The sequence below is a fragment of the Polyodon spathula genome, chromosome 3 (genome assembly GCF_017654505.1).
Source record: "Polyodon spathula isolate WHYD16114869_AA chromosome 3, ASM1765450v1, whole genome shotgun sequence".
NCBI classification, from domain to species: domain Eukaryota; kingdom Metazoa; phylum Chordata; class Actinopteri; order Acipenseriformes; family Polyodontidae; genus Polyodon; species Polyodon spathula.
The window spans coordinates 57,351,600-57,365,643 of record NC_054536.1 but is presented as its reverse complement, the minus strand read 5'-3'; positions in this window follow the sequence as shown (position 1 = coordinate 57,365,643).

Sequence of the window (14,044 nt, the reverse complement as noted above, 5' to 3'; positions counted from 1 at the left end):
CAACAAATTAGCCAAATTCGGTACGTAAAAGCAAAAGCAATGTATAACCTGTCTCAGAGAGATGAGAAAGAAAATGGTGATGTGCTACTGTGAGGACTTCTCTCTTCAGCAGGAGGTGGGTGGGACTCCCCTCTTACAGCAGGGCTCTGATAGGGCAGCTTTTGTATATTTGTGGCAGGCCACAGCGAGTGGCTCCATACTGTCCCTCCTGCATACCTCTCAGAGGGAGGAGTTCCACAGCGCGCTGCGGCTATCACGGATGTTCCCTGGTCTGTGGAGCAGGAGGGAAAGGGGAATCGATTCCTCAGACAAAAAGGGTACCCAAAACATGCCCTTCCTCTCTCCAAGGATTTTTTGGAGCTGGTTCGCTCTTTCTGGAACCACCCGGGCGTCGGCCCAGACAATGCCGGAAGACACTGGAGTGGTGGTTCCGCCCCTGGCGATCTGCGCCTCGGATCTCCCCTCACAGAAGGAAAGTTGTCATTACAGACGCCTCCAACCTGGGATGGGAGGGGAATACGAGGTCAGTGGAAGGGACCTTGGCAGCAAGAGCATGTAAATGCCCAAGAACTGTAAGCAGTAGCCCTGGCGCTATCTCATTTTTGCCAGCAGTTAGCATACAAACTCGTGCTGGTCCGGACGGACAACACGACAGTGGTAGCCTACATAAACCACCAAGGCGGCCAGTGCTGACCTAGCCTTCACCATAAGGTGCACAGACTCCTGTCTTGGACGCACAGACACATTACATCAGGGTGCTTCACCTCCCCGATGTGGACAACAGAGCAGCAGACCTCCTGTCCAGAGGAGCTCCAGACAGCTCGGAGTGGAGACTGCACCCTCAGGTTGTGAAACAAACTTGGGAGAGGTTTTGACCAGCACAAGTCGACCTCTTCGCCACAGCCGAGTCCACTCATTGCCCCTTATGGTTCTCTATGGAGAGAGAAGGGGGACCCCTGGGAGTAGACGCGCTAGCTCACCCCTGGCCACAGGGGCTCTTGCATGTATTCCCTCTACTACTGCTATTACCCCTGACACTAAAGAGGATCAGAGTGGAGAAAGCCCAGGTTTTGCTAGTCACACCCAGATGGCCGAGGCACCCCTGATTTGCTCTCCTCTCCAACATGTTGTTGGGCCAACCGTGGCAGCTCTCGCTGCTCAAGGACCTCCTGAGCCAAGTGGAGGGGTTATTATGGCACCCAAACCCAGCCCAGCTCCAACTCTGGGTTTGGCCGTTGAACAGCGCCATCTATCCAGACAAGGTTCCCCAGATGCAGTGGTAGAGACGCTACAGTCTGCTAGGGTGCCTAGCACTAGAGCCCAGAATTGGTACAAATGGAAAGTTATTCCAAAACCGGTGCACACCTGTTTGATGTGGAAAAATATGCATCGACTCTGAAGGTCTACTTGGCAGCAATATCGGTGTGCCATGATAAAATTGATTCTGTGTCCGCTGGGGCACGCTTCCTGGCAGTGCAATTTCTTAAAGGGGCAGCGAATTGGTACAGCTTCCCATTCGGTAATGGTTGTCATTCCACTTGAAAGGGAACGTTAGGTTATTATCATAACCCTGGTTCCCTGAAAAGAATGACAACCATTACCCTTCGAGGTCGTGTCCCCAGCTGACCTTCGATTTCGAAAATGGCGATATGCTACTGTGAGGACGTCCCTCTTCAGCAAGAGGTGGGAGGGACTTCCCCCTCACAGCAGGGCCCTAATAGGGCAGCTTTTTTTATATATGCTCAGTGATTGACGGGTCAGAGAGGCTCTTCCCATTCGGTAATGGTTGTCATTCTTTTCAGGGAACCAGGGTTATGGTAATAACCTAATGTTCTGCTGACTTTGGGCAAGGCTGGGTGGCATACTGATTCTGTGTCCCTGCTGTGTTTGCCCCAGTGAGCATCAATCACTGTTTTCACTAGGCTCTGTTTTCATTCGGCTTTGTTGTCACTAGACTTTGTTTTCACTTATTGCATTTTCACTTTAAAGAGATTTGAGATGGAATTTATATTGTTGTGTTACTTTTGTTGTTTTTTGATTGTGTTTTGTTTTTGAGAGATATACTCGAATCTGCTGCTCACTGCACATTGACCCCATGTGAATGTTAGATAACTAGTTAGTTTTTGTACTGAGTTTAACGATTCTCTCTGTGTTGCTTTACTTCACTGACTGTTAAGTGCTTGCATTAACTGATTAATATCATTAAGCACTGATTGGACTCTGGGGCTTCGTTGCATTAGGATAAATGTGCATTTGAATATCTAGTCCACCTATTAGGCAGCTAATACTATTATGCACTCATGGCACTTTGACTTTGCTGATATACATATTTAAATGAGATTATTTTTTAGTGTATAAATATTGCATCTTGCTATTTTGCACATGAGACTTTGTAGCTATACATAGTGAAATAATTGATCTACGTACAATTATTGCACTTTGTTGTTTTGCACATTGAAGTTGCTTCCTCCTACTAGGTTTGAATCTTTAAGAGTATTAATAACTGCAAGTGATTGGCCTTCTGCACTTTAGTTATAGCTGAACTGTCAGTGTCGTAAAGGAACGACTAATTATTTGACATTGGATATTTCACATGTTACACCAACCTAGTTGTCTCTCTTTATGAGTGGATAGCACTGCTTGTGTTTAACTATTGCCTCAAGTTGACTTAATACATCCTATAATTGATATTGCTGTACTTATTTTATTTGAATTGCATGATAACTGTTGAGCTTTTTTTAATTATTATTCATCTCTTTCCTTTGTATTTTAATAAACAGTCTTGGCATTTTTGAACTGCATTATGTCTTTCATTTAATTGAAGGGAATCTATGCAGGGGTTTAAGGTTACTTGTGTTTAAATACTCAATTTCCCTTATATAATTATAACATCTAGTAAGAGTGACATAGTCAATTACTGTATATTATCACTTATGATCCATGGTCAGGGCGTTACATTTATGAAACAGAATCAGCTCAATTTGTTTAAAGGGACGTCATTAAAAAATAAAATCCGAAAAATTCAAGCCCTACTTATGTGTTTGTGTGTGTTCACATTTACCTTTTCCAAAGTGCTTGTTTTATTTCTTTTTAGCAATATGGACCTCTATTAATATTAAAATAAAATACAGTGCATGGTTGGATACTGTCGTATTAATTTCCACTGTTTATTGCGCTGCTAGGAACTGTAACTAAACTGTACGCATTAAGATCGACTAAACATGAAACGGTACTTCAGTGTGGTTGTTTTGAGCTGCATTAATTAGAACGGTTTCGAGTATGGTTCTCGAGATCTATGTAGTGTGGACAGGGCCTTAGTTGGCTGTAGCACACGGCCTAGTGCACTTTGGGGTTTCTTTTCTTTCATTATTTTGTCATAGTCTGAGCAGCATTTAGCAGCACACTTTACCTGTCAAGTGTAGATTCCCGGCTTATTAAATTGCTGCATTCGAGACCCTGAAAAACATGCGTGAGTCTGCTTTCATTTCCATGCAATGCTACAATGTACAGTATATAATATAAATAACACCATCTAAAAAACACACACACACACACTATTTTAATAAGCAAAAAAAAAAAAAAAAAAGTAAGGAATGACTTGCAAATTAGATCAAGTTTAGAAACTAAAGTTCAAGAGGAAGGAAACCCCCCAGCACAGACTGATAAAAAAACAATTAACCAGGTGTCTTCCTTTCTCTGTGTTTCATTTTGCATCCCTCTTCCTCCCTCTCTGCCCTTACAGCTTCCCCTTGGTTTGTATTCTCATGTTGGGTTAGATTAAGGCATCCACACTTCCAGAGAATCATACGTCAGTGAACCGGTCTGAGGCCAAAAATGCTAATTATCCAGAAGTATGAATAATTTGACCACTTCCTGGTCCCAACAAAACATATATTTTATATTATCTTAATGTAACGGGGTGACCCACGTCACTTGTTTATGCACTTTTTATTAACTTTTTAAATTACAGTAATCACGTTTTGATTTATTACCTTTTGATTTAATGTTAGTTTGTTTTGATTTTAACACATTTTGTAAAGCACATTTATTTTGTATTGCACATTGCTTTTGTAGTGCACAGATTCCACTGGCACGTTGCTGCTCTCCTCTGCCATAAGTGTAAATTGGATAATTTGAAGAAGCTGAGTACCTGGTATAAAACCATTCGAAAGATTGTTTTTGGTCCAGTGTGAAATGAACCGGGGTTTGTTTGGAGTGGAGGTTGGCCGCACAGCCAGCAGGAGTAAAGAAGGAATTTGATTGTGTACGGTGGTGGGTTGAGGAGATAAGTGAAAGAAACAACAGCTGTCAACATTTAGAGCGAGGCTCCTGCTGTGCTTCTTGTCTCCCTCCGTGCGTGTAAATGTTTTTAACTGTTGTAAAAATTAGAATTGTAAAGGCATTGGGGTTTTAGAGGAGTGCTAGAGATGAGGAGTTTTTAAAGTTGTTATTATTATTATTATTATTATTATTAGTAAGCCCCATCTCCACGATTGTATTGAAGCACTACACTTTATTATAATTGACTACCTATTGTTTTATTGACTAGTGCAAACCCTATGCTGTGACTGTGTATTCTAGACTTGTCATATTTGTTAAAGATAGTTAACCACCTGTATTTAATAAAATATGTTTATTGCCCTGCATGTTGTTGTGGTCTTAGTTTATTTCCTTCTGGTATTCTGCCTGACTAATCACACCCTGTTTGAAAAGAACGAGTGCCCCTCACAGGTGCTACATTAACAGTTTTCAGACATGCAGTCTACAAAGGTTCATACCTGGCAGATTCATGCTTTTAAACAGGCAAAGCTAAGCACCTAAATTAGTTTTCCATCTTGGAATGCTTCGTTTTTACTTTCACGGTGTGGGTCAGTTACACAAAAAATCGGTTCACCAGCCATTCCTTCTTATTGGGTATTCAAATAGTTCTCATGTGAAAACATGACACAGTACAGTTTGGTCCTAAGAGACAGCTTCCTGTTGCCAAGCTGAACAACTGATTCAGTTGAGGTCAGACTGTAAGTCTAGTCAGTGTTGGAGGTCGTCTGCTCACCATTTGATAGACCATGTATTTATTACTTAAATTCACCATTCCTATGACTTGTTAGGTTGAACAGTATGGAAAACTGTAGATCACAATTACCCATAACTTAAAATAATATAGCCTTGATAGATTTATTTTAGAAATTGTATTTATGTTTTGGGTCCATGTTTTAGTATGTATTTGGGGAAAGCTGAAAAACTACAGTAGGTGTTATTTGAGCATATGATATTAGAGAGGCACATTTACATCTTAAGCCCCTTTCAAACTGGCAGGGTTGATCTGTGTGACAGACGCAAGTAAGAAATACGTTTATCAATGCCTTGGGAGCAGGTTGTTACCAAGGCTTCCACTCAGACTTCTCTGGATTGAACCGGCAGGCCCAAATGTTGATTAGAGCAAATGTTTCTCCATCCCTGCTGCAATCTGGCTCGTGGTGTGTCTCAAGCAACAAAAATATGGCTAAACGCAGGCGTGGCTGCTCGTTATTTTGTCAGACATCATGCATTTTGTTTCACTCAACCCAGGTCAAAACGTGTCAACCCACGTTCTGAAGTGGGTCGCTGGAACCCAGGTACGACATGGTTTCACACCATGTTGGATTGTCCAGACCCAGGTAGAAGTGCCATTGTGAAAGTTTATATGAACTAGTTGTAAATACTTGACTTACTAATATGTTTAAACTGTTTGTTTGATAATGACACAATCAAAGTGGGTATAATTACCTATTATCTGTCTAAAGCCATTCATGGTATTTCATGCAGTTATATTTTAAAATGGAGTGTTTCACTGTTCTCTGTTAAATGAAAGTGCTTAACTTGCTTTGGTTTCTATTTTGATGTTTCTAAGCAGAATGCCTATTTGTGCCAGTTACGAAGAACACCATATATACAGATATTAGATATTTTAATCCATTGTGCTGTTGCCTGAAAACTGATTAAAGTGACTTAAAAGTTTAACGCATGACCAATTTAAAGCTAGAGTTATTGAGTAGTAATTGAGTAAACTGTCTGATTTGCTACCTCTATGTAGAGTGCTTAGTGCCTTCTTGAAATAATTATAGAATACAATAAACAATTTGATTATCAAATTTGCTTTTAACTATTGTTTCTTGCAGTTTGTGTTTGTGCAATACTTTCCAATTTTTAAGAGGAATAATAAATTGGGTGTGGGCAAAATTCCTTGTGCTAAATTGGAACTGAACTACATTTTAGAGAACTCAAACTAGTATATTGTGTGACGCAGTCAGACTAGTAATTAGCCATTTTGCAGCCGGTAAGTCCCTTTTTCTTCAGTGAGGCAATTTGCCAATGGAAGGGGGGTTTGCAGTTGCTTGTGTTTTTTTAAACACAAGTTGACACAGACAGTTCTTTCAAAGTATACATGGTGGTCTGTCCTCTCCTCTGTGGATTGAAGGCCTTTCCCAAACGAAGTGGAAACTTTTAATTTCTCAGCAACCCCACCTAGTTTTACACAAAACAAAAAACTTTTATATAGCAACTTACACAGCTTTATAAAGATGCAGTGTCTCATTAATACTTATATTGTGTTTGTCTATCAGGGGTTATTAATGTTCATTGTTTGTTGTCCCATAGTACGGGTTGGATTTGCCACTAAAAGTTTTTTAAAGCCAAGACAATAGTTCTCTATCTTACTGTGCCAAAGGACAGAGGTTCACACAAGAACCGGAAACATAAGAAGGAGTGGAATTACCACAGATCACTATTGAAATATACCCAATTTGCATTGTATATTTATAAAAAGGGGAAGTGAGACTTCTCTCTGATCAGGAAAAAGTATATACAGTGCCTTGCAAAAGTATTCAGACCCCTGACCAATTCTCTCATATTACCAAATTACAAATTGTACACTGATATTTCGTTCTGTTTGATATTTTATTTTTAACCACTGAAACTCAGAATCAATTATTGTAAGGTAACATTGGTTTTATGTTGGGAAATATTTTTAAGAAAAATAAAAAAACTGAAATATCTTGCTTGCATAAGTATTCAACCCCTGTGCTGTGAAAGCTCCCAGTTTGCACCGATGAAAGAAATTACCCTAACGAGGACACAATTACCTTACCATTGGCCTCCACCTGTGAACCATTAAAGTTGCTGTCACATTTTCTTATTAAAAACCTCACTGTTGAAGGATAATTGGTAAGGCTGTGAATCTGAAGGAAAATGAAGACAAAAGAGCATTCTACAGAAGTTAGAGATAAAGTAATACAAATGCATAGATTAGGGAAAGGGTACAAAATAATATCCAAGTGTTTGGATATCCCAGTGAGCACAGTTGGATCAATAATCAAGAAGTGGAAGCTGCATCACACCACCCAGGCACTGCCAAGAAAAGGCCATCCCTCCAAACTCAGCACTTAAACAAGAAAGAGACTTGTGAGAGAAGCCACAGAGAGGCCAACAATCACTTTGAAGGAGCTACAGAGTTCAGTGGCTGGGAGTGGAGTAATGGTGCACCAGTCAACCATATCAAGAGCTCTGCATAACACTGGCCTGTATGGGAGGGTGGCAAGAAAGAAGCCGTTACTAAAAAAGTACCATCTGAAAGCACGTCTGAAGTTTGCCAGAAAGCATGAGAGTGACCCAGCTGTGATGGTTTTGTGGTCAGATGAGACCAAGATAGAGATTTCTGGCCAAAACTCAAAGCGCTATGTGTGGCACAAAGCTAACACTACCCATGCCTCAAGACACACCATCCCTACAGTGAAGTATGGTGGTGGCAGCATCATGCTGTGGGGATGCTTCTCATCAGCAGGGACTGGGCATCGTGTTACAATTGAAGGAAGAATGGATGGAGTGAAATACAGGAAAATACTGCAAGAGAATCTGTTCCAGTCTGCTAAAAAACTGAAGCTTGGGAGGAAATTTACCTTTTAGCAGGACAATGCTCCCAAGCACAAGGCCAGAGCAACATTGGAGTGGCTCAAGAACAAAAAGGTGAATGTCCTACAGTGGCACAGTCAAAGTCCTGATCTCAATCCCATTGAGAATCCGTGGCACTATTTGAAAATTGTGGTCCACAAGCGTTGTCCAACCAACCTGAACAACCTGGAGCAAATCTGCCAAGAAGAATGGGCCAAAATCACTCATTTGTGTGCAAAGCTGGTACATACTTACCCCAAAAGACTTAAAGCTGTTATTGCAGTGAAAGGTGGCTCTATCAAATATTAATGTGTGGGGATTGAATACTTATGCAAGCAAGATATTTCAGTTTTTTATTTTTCTTAAAAATATTTCCCAACATAAAACCAATGTCACCTTACAATAACTGATTCTGAGTTTAAGTGTTTTAAAATAAAATATCGAACAGAAAGAAATTTCAATGTACCACTTGTAATTCAATAATATGAGAGAATTGGTCAGGGGTGTGAATACTTTTGCAAGGCACTGTACACATATATATATATATATAATTGCTAGGGTCACTGTTTGAGAGCTGCCTGTACACACTGTCGATGGACCAGACCAGATCTTGCAGGTATTAAATGTTGTGTTTGGTGGATATTTACATTGATGCGCATAAGTATGAAACCCTATGGTTTCTGATGCTCATTTTTTTCTGACTGTACTGTCCCTGGATAATTAAACATGGTATTAACATTTGTAAATTAAACTAAAATTGAAAATAATATGCTTGGTAAAAATAAAAGCCTTGCTCTTAAGTGCTTGTCACAGCATATACTTTGCTAGGTATTTGCACAAATCTATAGGATTATCGTCTGGCACTCATCTGAAGAGATCAGTTTCAGCTGTTCAATACTTGAGGACTTTCTACTTTTTACAAAACTCTTCAACTAGCAAGAACTGAAGATGTGGGCTATAGTCTGGGATCTTGATGGTTCCACCCCAGTGTTAATTAAGTATCAACATTTATCAACATCAACAAGGCTTTTAGAGGAATAGATGCTTTTAAATGTATCTAAGCAGCACTTAGACATGCTCAGGGTTATCCCCCAGCAAGGGTAAAAATGATTTTTTTTTTTTTTATATATATATATATATATATATATATATATATATATATATATATATATATATATATATATATATATATATATATACACAAAAAACCATCCAAAGTCGTAAGAGCAAGTAACAGCTGTGGAAGGGTGGTGGGCAGAACTGTCGTTGAAACGGCACTCTAGCGCACTGATTTATTTTGGCCTTCAGAGGGCGCTGTTGTCAGTGTCCTGAATACTGGCAATGGTAATTAGGACCACAGGGTTACCAACACAGGTAAACAGTATGGTTGATGCTGGTGCACTTGCAGGTGCTCAAGATAATAATGAAAACAAAAGGCAAAATTAAAAGGGAAAATAAAACACAGTAATAAAAGTACAAAATAAAGGTTCTGCACTATACACTGGGGTGGCCAAGGTTCCCCTTCTAACACACGTTCCCTCGGATACATAACAATTTTTTTATTTATTACTTTCTTTCTTAAGCTAGCTGTCTTTTCTGCTGCTGCCATGATCCTCACCAGATGTAAAAAATGTGATCACATCACCCCTCGTCTTGCCTAGCTGCACTGGCTAACTGTATGGTTCAGGATTATGTTCAAAACTCTCCTGCTCACCTACAAAGCCCTTCGTCACACAACTACCAAGTACATCCTCAACCTGCTCACTCTCTATGTCCCTGTCTGTAAGCTGAGGTCCTCCGACTCTGGCCTGCTTCTTATCCCAAAGCAACAGTGTACCACATTTGAAGAACTCTCATTTAGCTTCATGGCTCCGACTCTCCCCGCTTTGGTGCACGATGCTCCGACCGTAGCTCGCTTTAAACCAACTCTCAAAACCCACCTGTTCTCTCTTGCTTCCCATGCTCCTTAAGCCTGAAATCTGTTATTAGCTGCTGTTACTATTTCATTTATTATGTTACTATCATGTATTCTGCACATTCCACTGTGTTTAATGTACTATTTCTTGTATTATGCACAATTAAATTACTAACTTCTTTAGAATGTCAGTCAGGGGTTATTCGGTTCAGTTTAATCATTTAGCACATAGTTGAAAGTTAAAAAAAGACCTGAAGTGTAAGGGCCAAAGTTGCTTATAATGAGGCTAGCATGCTCTTATAATGAGGCTAGCAGTGCAAGCAAAAGCAAAGTTATGAGAATGAGAGTCTTTCTTTTTTAACCAGCTCTGAGTGACATTAAGATGGAAATTCATGAAAATATGTGTAAAGAAATCACACCATCATCCATTTTCAAATACAGTCATAAAATCTGATGAAAGTCAAGTAGTTTTTAAATTATGTATTTTTCAAACATGAAAACAATATTTGGCATCGCTCTTCCTATGGACCCAATGTCCTCTGAGTCTTGTAAAGCTTTGCAGAAATAAAATAAAATATGTGCTCTGCTTTTCTATGTTCACCTATTCATACTTATGTAACTGTGTCTGTGAATGCCTGTGTATGCAATATTAACTGCCAGAGGTCAAGAAAATAGTTGCCAGAAGGAGAGGAGCTGCCAGAACCCAGAGGGGAGGAGCTGCTGCTGCCAGAACCCAGAGGGGAGGAGCTGCCGCTGCCAGAGCCCAGAGGGGAGGAGCCGCTGCTGCCAGAGCCACCGGTGGAAGTCAAGGGAGAGGACGTTGCTCCACCCCTGCAAGCCAGTCCGGCGTTGCAGAGGGTGGTCGTTTGTCCCGGTAGCATGGACACCGGGCCAGAATGCCCAGACCTCCCTCCTCTTGACATCGCGGCATCGAGGCAGATGTCGCTACACAAGGGGCAGACGTCACTAACGTTCCCCCTGTTGACTGCTCCGCTCCCCTTGCCTAGTGCTCTGCTCCACCTGGAATCCCAGAAGTCGCTGCACAGGTCCACAGGCACACTCCTCTGCCTGCCAGTCCTGGCTCCCGGCCACCAGCCTGCGCTGTGGTCGCCCTGGACAAGGTGCCTGGTCCCTCCTCGCTGGTCTTAGGTCCCTCCCTGGAACCGCAGGAGGGACCAACCCACCCTCAAGCCCGCCCGTGGAAGAGGGCGAAAATTGACATTTGTGGACTTGAGGGTGGGTGGTCTTTTAAGGGTGGAGGGAGGTGGCCGTTAAATGGCCGGTGTCTTGTAAAGACAAGCGGAGGGTGTGTAAGGTAGCAGGGAGAGGGTCAGATTCCTCCCTGCCTAAAAACATGTGCAAATGCACGTTTTTGTTTGATTTAATTCTATTGAATTGGATTGTTAATTGTTTTATTATTAATTGTTTTATTGTTAATTATCCCCTGCATCTGGATGTCATTGTAAATTAGAGCCAGGTGCAGGGTATTTAAAGAGTGTAGCCAGTTTTTTCAGGGCTGCTTTGTGGAGAGCCTGCTTGAGAGTGTGCACAAGCGTATGAAAAAGGTACTGTGTGTTTTTGGTTGGTTAGTTTGTTTGGTTAAAAGTGTGTTTTTTCTTTTGGCAGGTAAACGTGCTTAGCTGTTCTGCACGTTAATCAGGGACCTGCATCAAAGTCTGTTTACCACCTACAATCGGATGGTTCAGTGGAACGATTTAACAAGACTCTAAAACAGATGTTATGGGTAACAGTTTTTTACCGTATATAATGTTTGCTGTCAGAGAGGTTCCCCAGGCGTGGATGGGTTTCTCCCCTTTCGAATTTGCTGTATGGTAAGCAACCAAGAGGTATTTTAGATGTTGTGAGAGAGGTCTGGGAAGAGAAACCTGAGACAGCTGAGAATTTGATGAGTTACATTTAAAAAAATGAGAAATACTGAAGAAACTTAAAACTGTAGTAGCCGAGAATTTGATAAAAACGCAGGAAACTCAAAAGAGACATTATAATGACGGGGCTCGGACCAGAGCTTGCCATTGGAGACAAGGTGATTGTGTTGTTTCCCTTCCATGTATACATTTTTTTTTGCAAAATGGCAAGGCCCCTTCCATGTAATAGAAAAAATAAGAGAAGTCAATTACAAGGTTTTTCAGCCAGGGAAACAACAGCAGTACCAAATCTTTCACTTTAATTTATTAAAATCCTGGAATGAAAGGGATAAATTGGTCGGCATGATAGAGTCGGAGAGAATGGAGGTGGAGTTGAAGAATACGTACAACACAAGGGAGGGTAATAATAAAATTGGGGAGCAGCTGTCAAACGAACAGAAAATAGCGGTGGAAAATATGATTGAATGTAATCGAGACATGTTTTGTGATCATCCTGGTAAAACAGACACACTTGAACATCACATTATAACCTGCCAGGAATTACAGTAAACAAAAAGCTGTACAGGGTTCCTGAGTCAATATAGCCAATGAAGTAAAAATAGCGTTGGACTTAGGAGTGATAGAGGAATCGAAAAATGGTTGGTGCAGCCCGATTGTTATGGTTCTAAAACCTGATGGGTCGATGAGGTTTTGTATTGTTTTTCAAAAAGTAAATGAAATATCCAAATTTGATGCATACCCGATGCTGAGGGTTGACGAGTTGCTGCAGAAATTGAGCAAAGCCAAGTTTATTACAACACTGGATTGAACCAAGGGTTATTGGCAGGTGCCTTTGTCACCCTCCTCTAAAGAAAAGACAGCGTTTTCAACACCCTTAGGCTTGTTTCATTTCACGGTCCTGCCATTTGGACTACAAAGGCTCATGAATTGGGTATGTAGGATACATGAACCTTATGCAGCTACCTATCTAAGGAAACTTACCTTAGTCACGGATCATGCACCCTTACAATGGTTACACTGTCCAAAAGACAAATACCCTAGAATTACACGCTGGTTTCTGGCGTTGCAACCATAATGTTGTGAGGTGAAGTACAGGAAAGGAAAGGATCACATAAATGCAGATTTTCTCTTTAGGTTTCCACCAGTTGCAGAGGGCTTGTATGCCCAACCCCACAGGATCGTGCAAAGGGGGAGGGTATGTGAAGGAGTGTACTACCATAACAGAAACTTGGAGGCTTTAGGACCCTGGGGTTAGGGTATGACACTCCATGATGCTGTGTCTGCAGGCAATAGGACGCCATTTTGGTAAAGACATCCTAAATGGATTAATGCTTTTACTAATTAAAGATATGTTGATGAGCTGCGTCTGTTTTGGCAATGGTATAAATCAGGGGTGTCCAATCCTGGTCCTGGAGGGCCAGTGTCCCTCCTGGTTTTTGTTCCAACTGTACACTAAATTACTTAATTGGACGAATTAAGCTTATAAGTAGTGCTTGATTGGTCCAATTAAGTTATTTAGGTGACAGTTGGAACAAAAGCCAAGAAGACACCACCCTCCAGGACCAGGATTGCGCCCCCCTATAAATGAGCCACAGAGGAGTTATTGTGTGTGGGAGTTTGGAGAAAGGAAGAAAGTGAACTGTGGGTTAAACAATAAAGGAGACTGAATGAAATGTTATATATTTCTTATATATAGTATATATATATATATATATATATATATATATATATATATATATATATATATATATATATATATATATATATATAGCACATATATATTACAGTAATATTATGTCTTATTGCGGTCTAATCCATAATACAATAATTATTTTTTTTAATTCAAGCCATTTCGGAACTGGTGGTACTTTCACATGTAAAAAATGATAAATTAAATGATAAAAGTGAAATATTTCTGTTAATAAATCTACTGCAATTCCTTCAACAAAAGAAAATTTAATTTAACTTTTAAACTTTTTTATTTTTTTTTAATCAGGAAAATATTACAAGAGGATTCTGAAATGGCAACAGCGATATACATTGTTGTAAGTGACTCAGCAGCTGATGCATAGTTCATACACCCAAGTCTCTGTAAGTTGCCTTGGATAAAGGTGTCTGTTAAAATAAACAAATGATAATAACATACAGTGGGATCTATTCAATTGACCTGAAAAGTGGCTAAATCATTCAGTCACAAATTTCCCAGTGTTTTTATTTGCCATATTTTGAGAGAAAGAAATCATGGGATTTTTTTTTTTTTTTTTTTAATTATTTAAAGAATGGTAGTGTTTAGATCTGCCTTTGTTCAAATCAATTA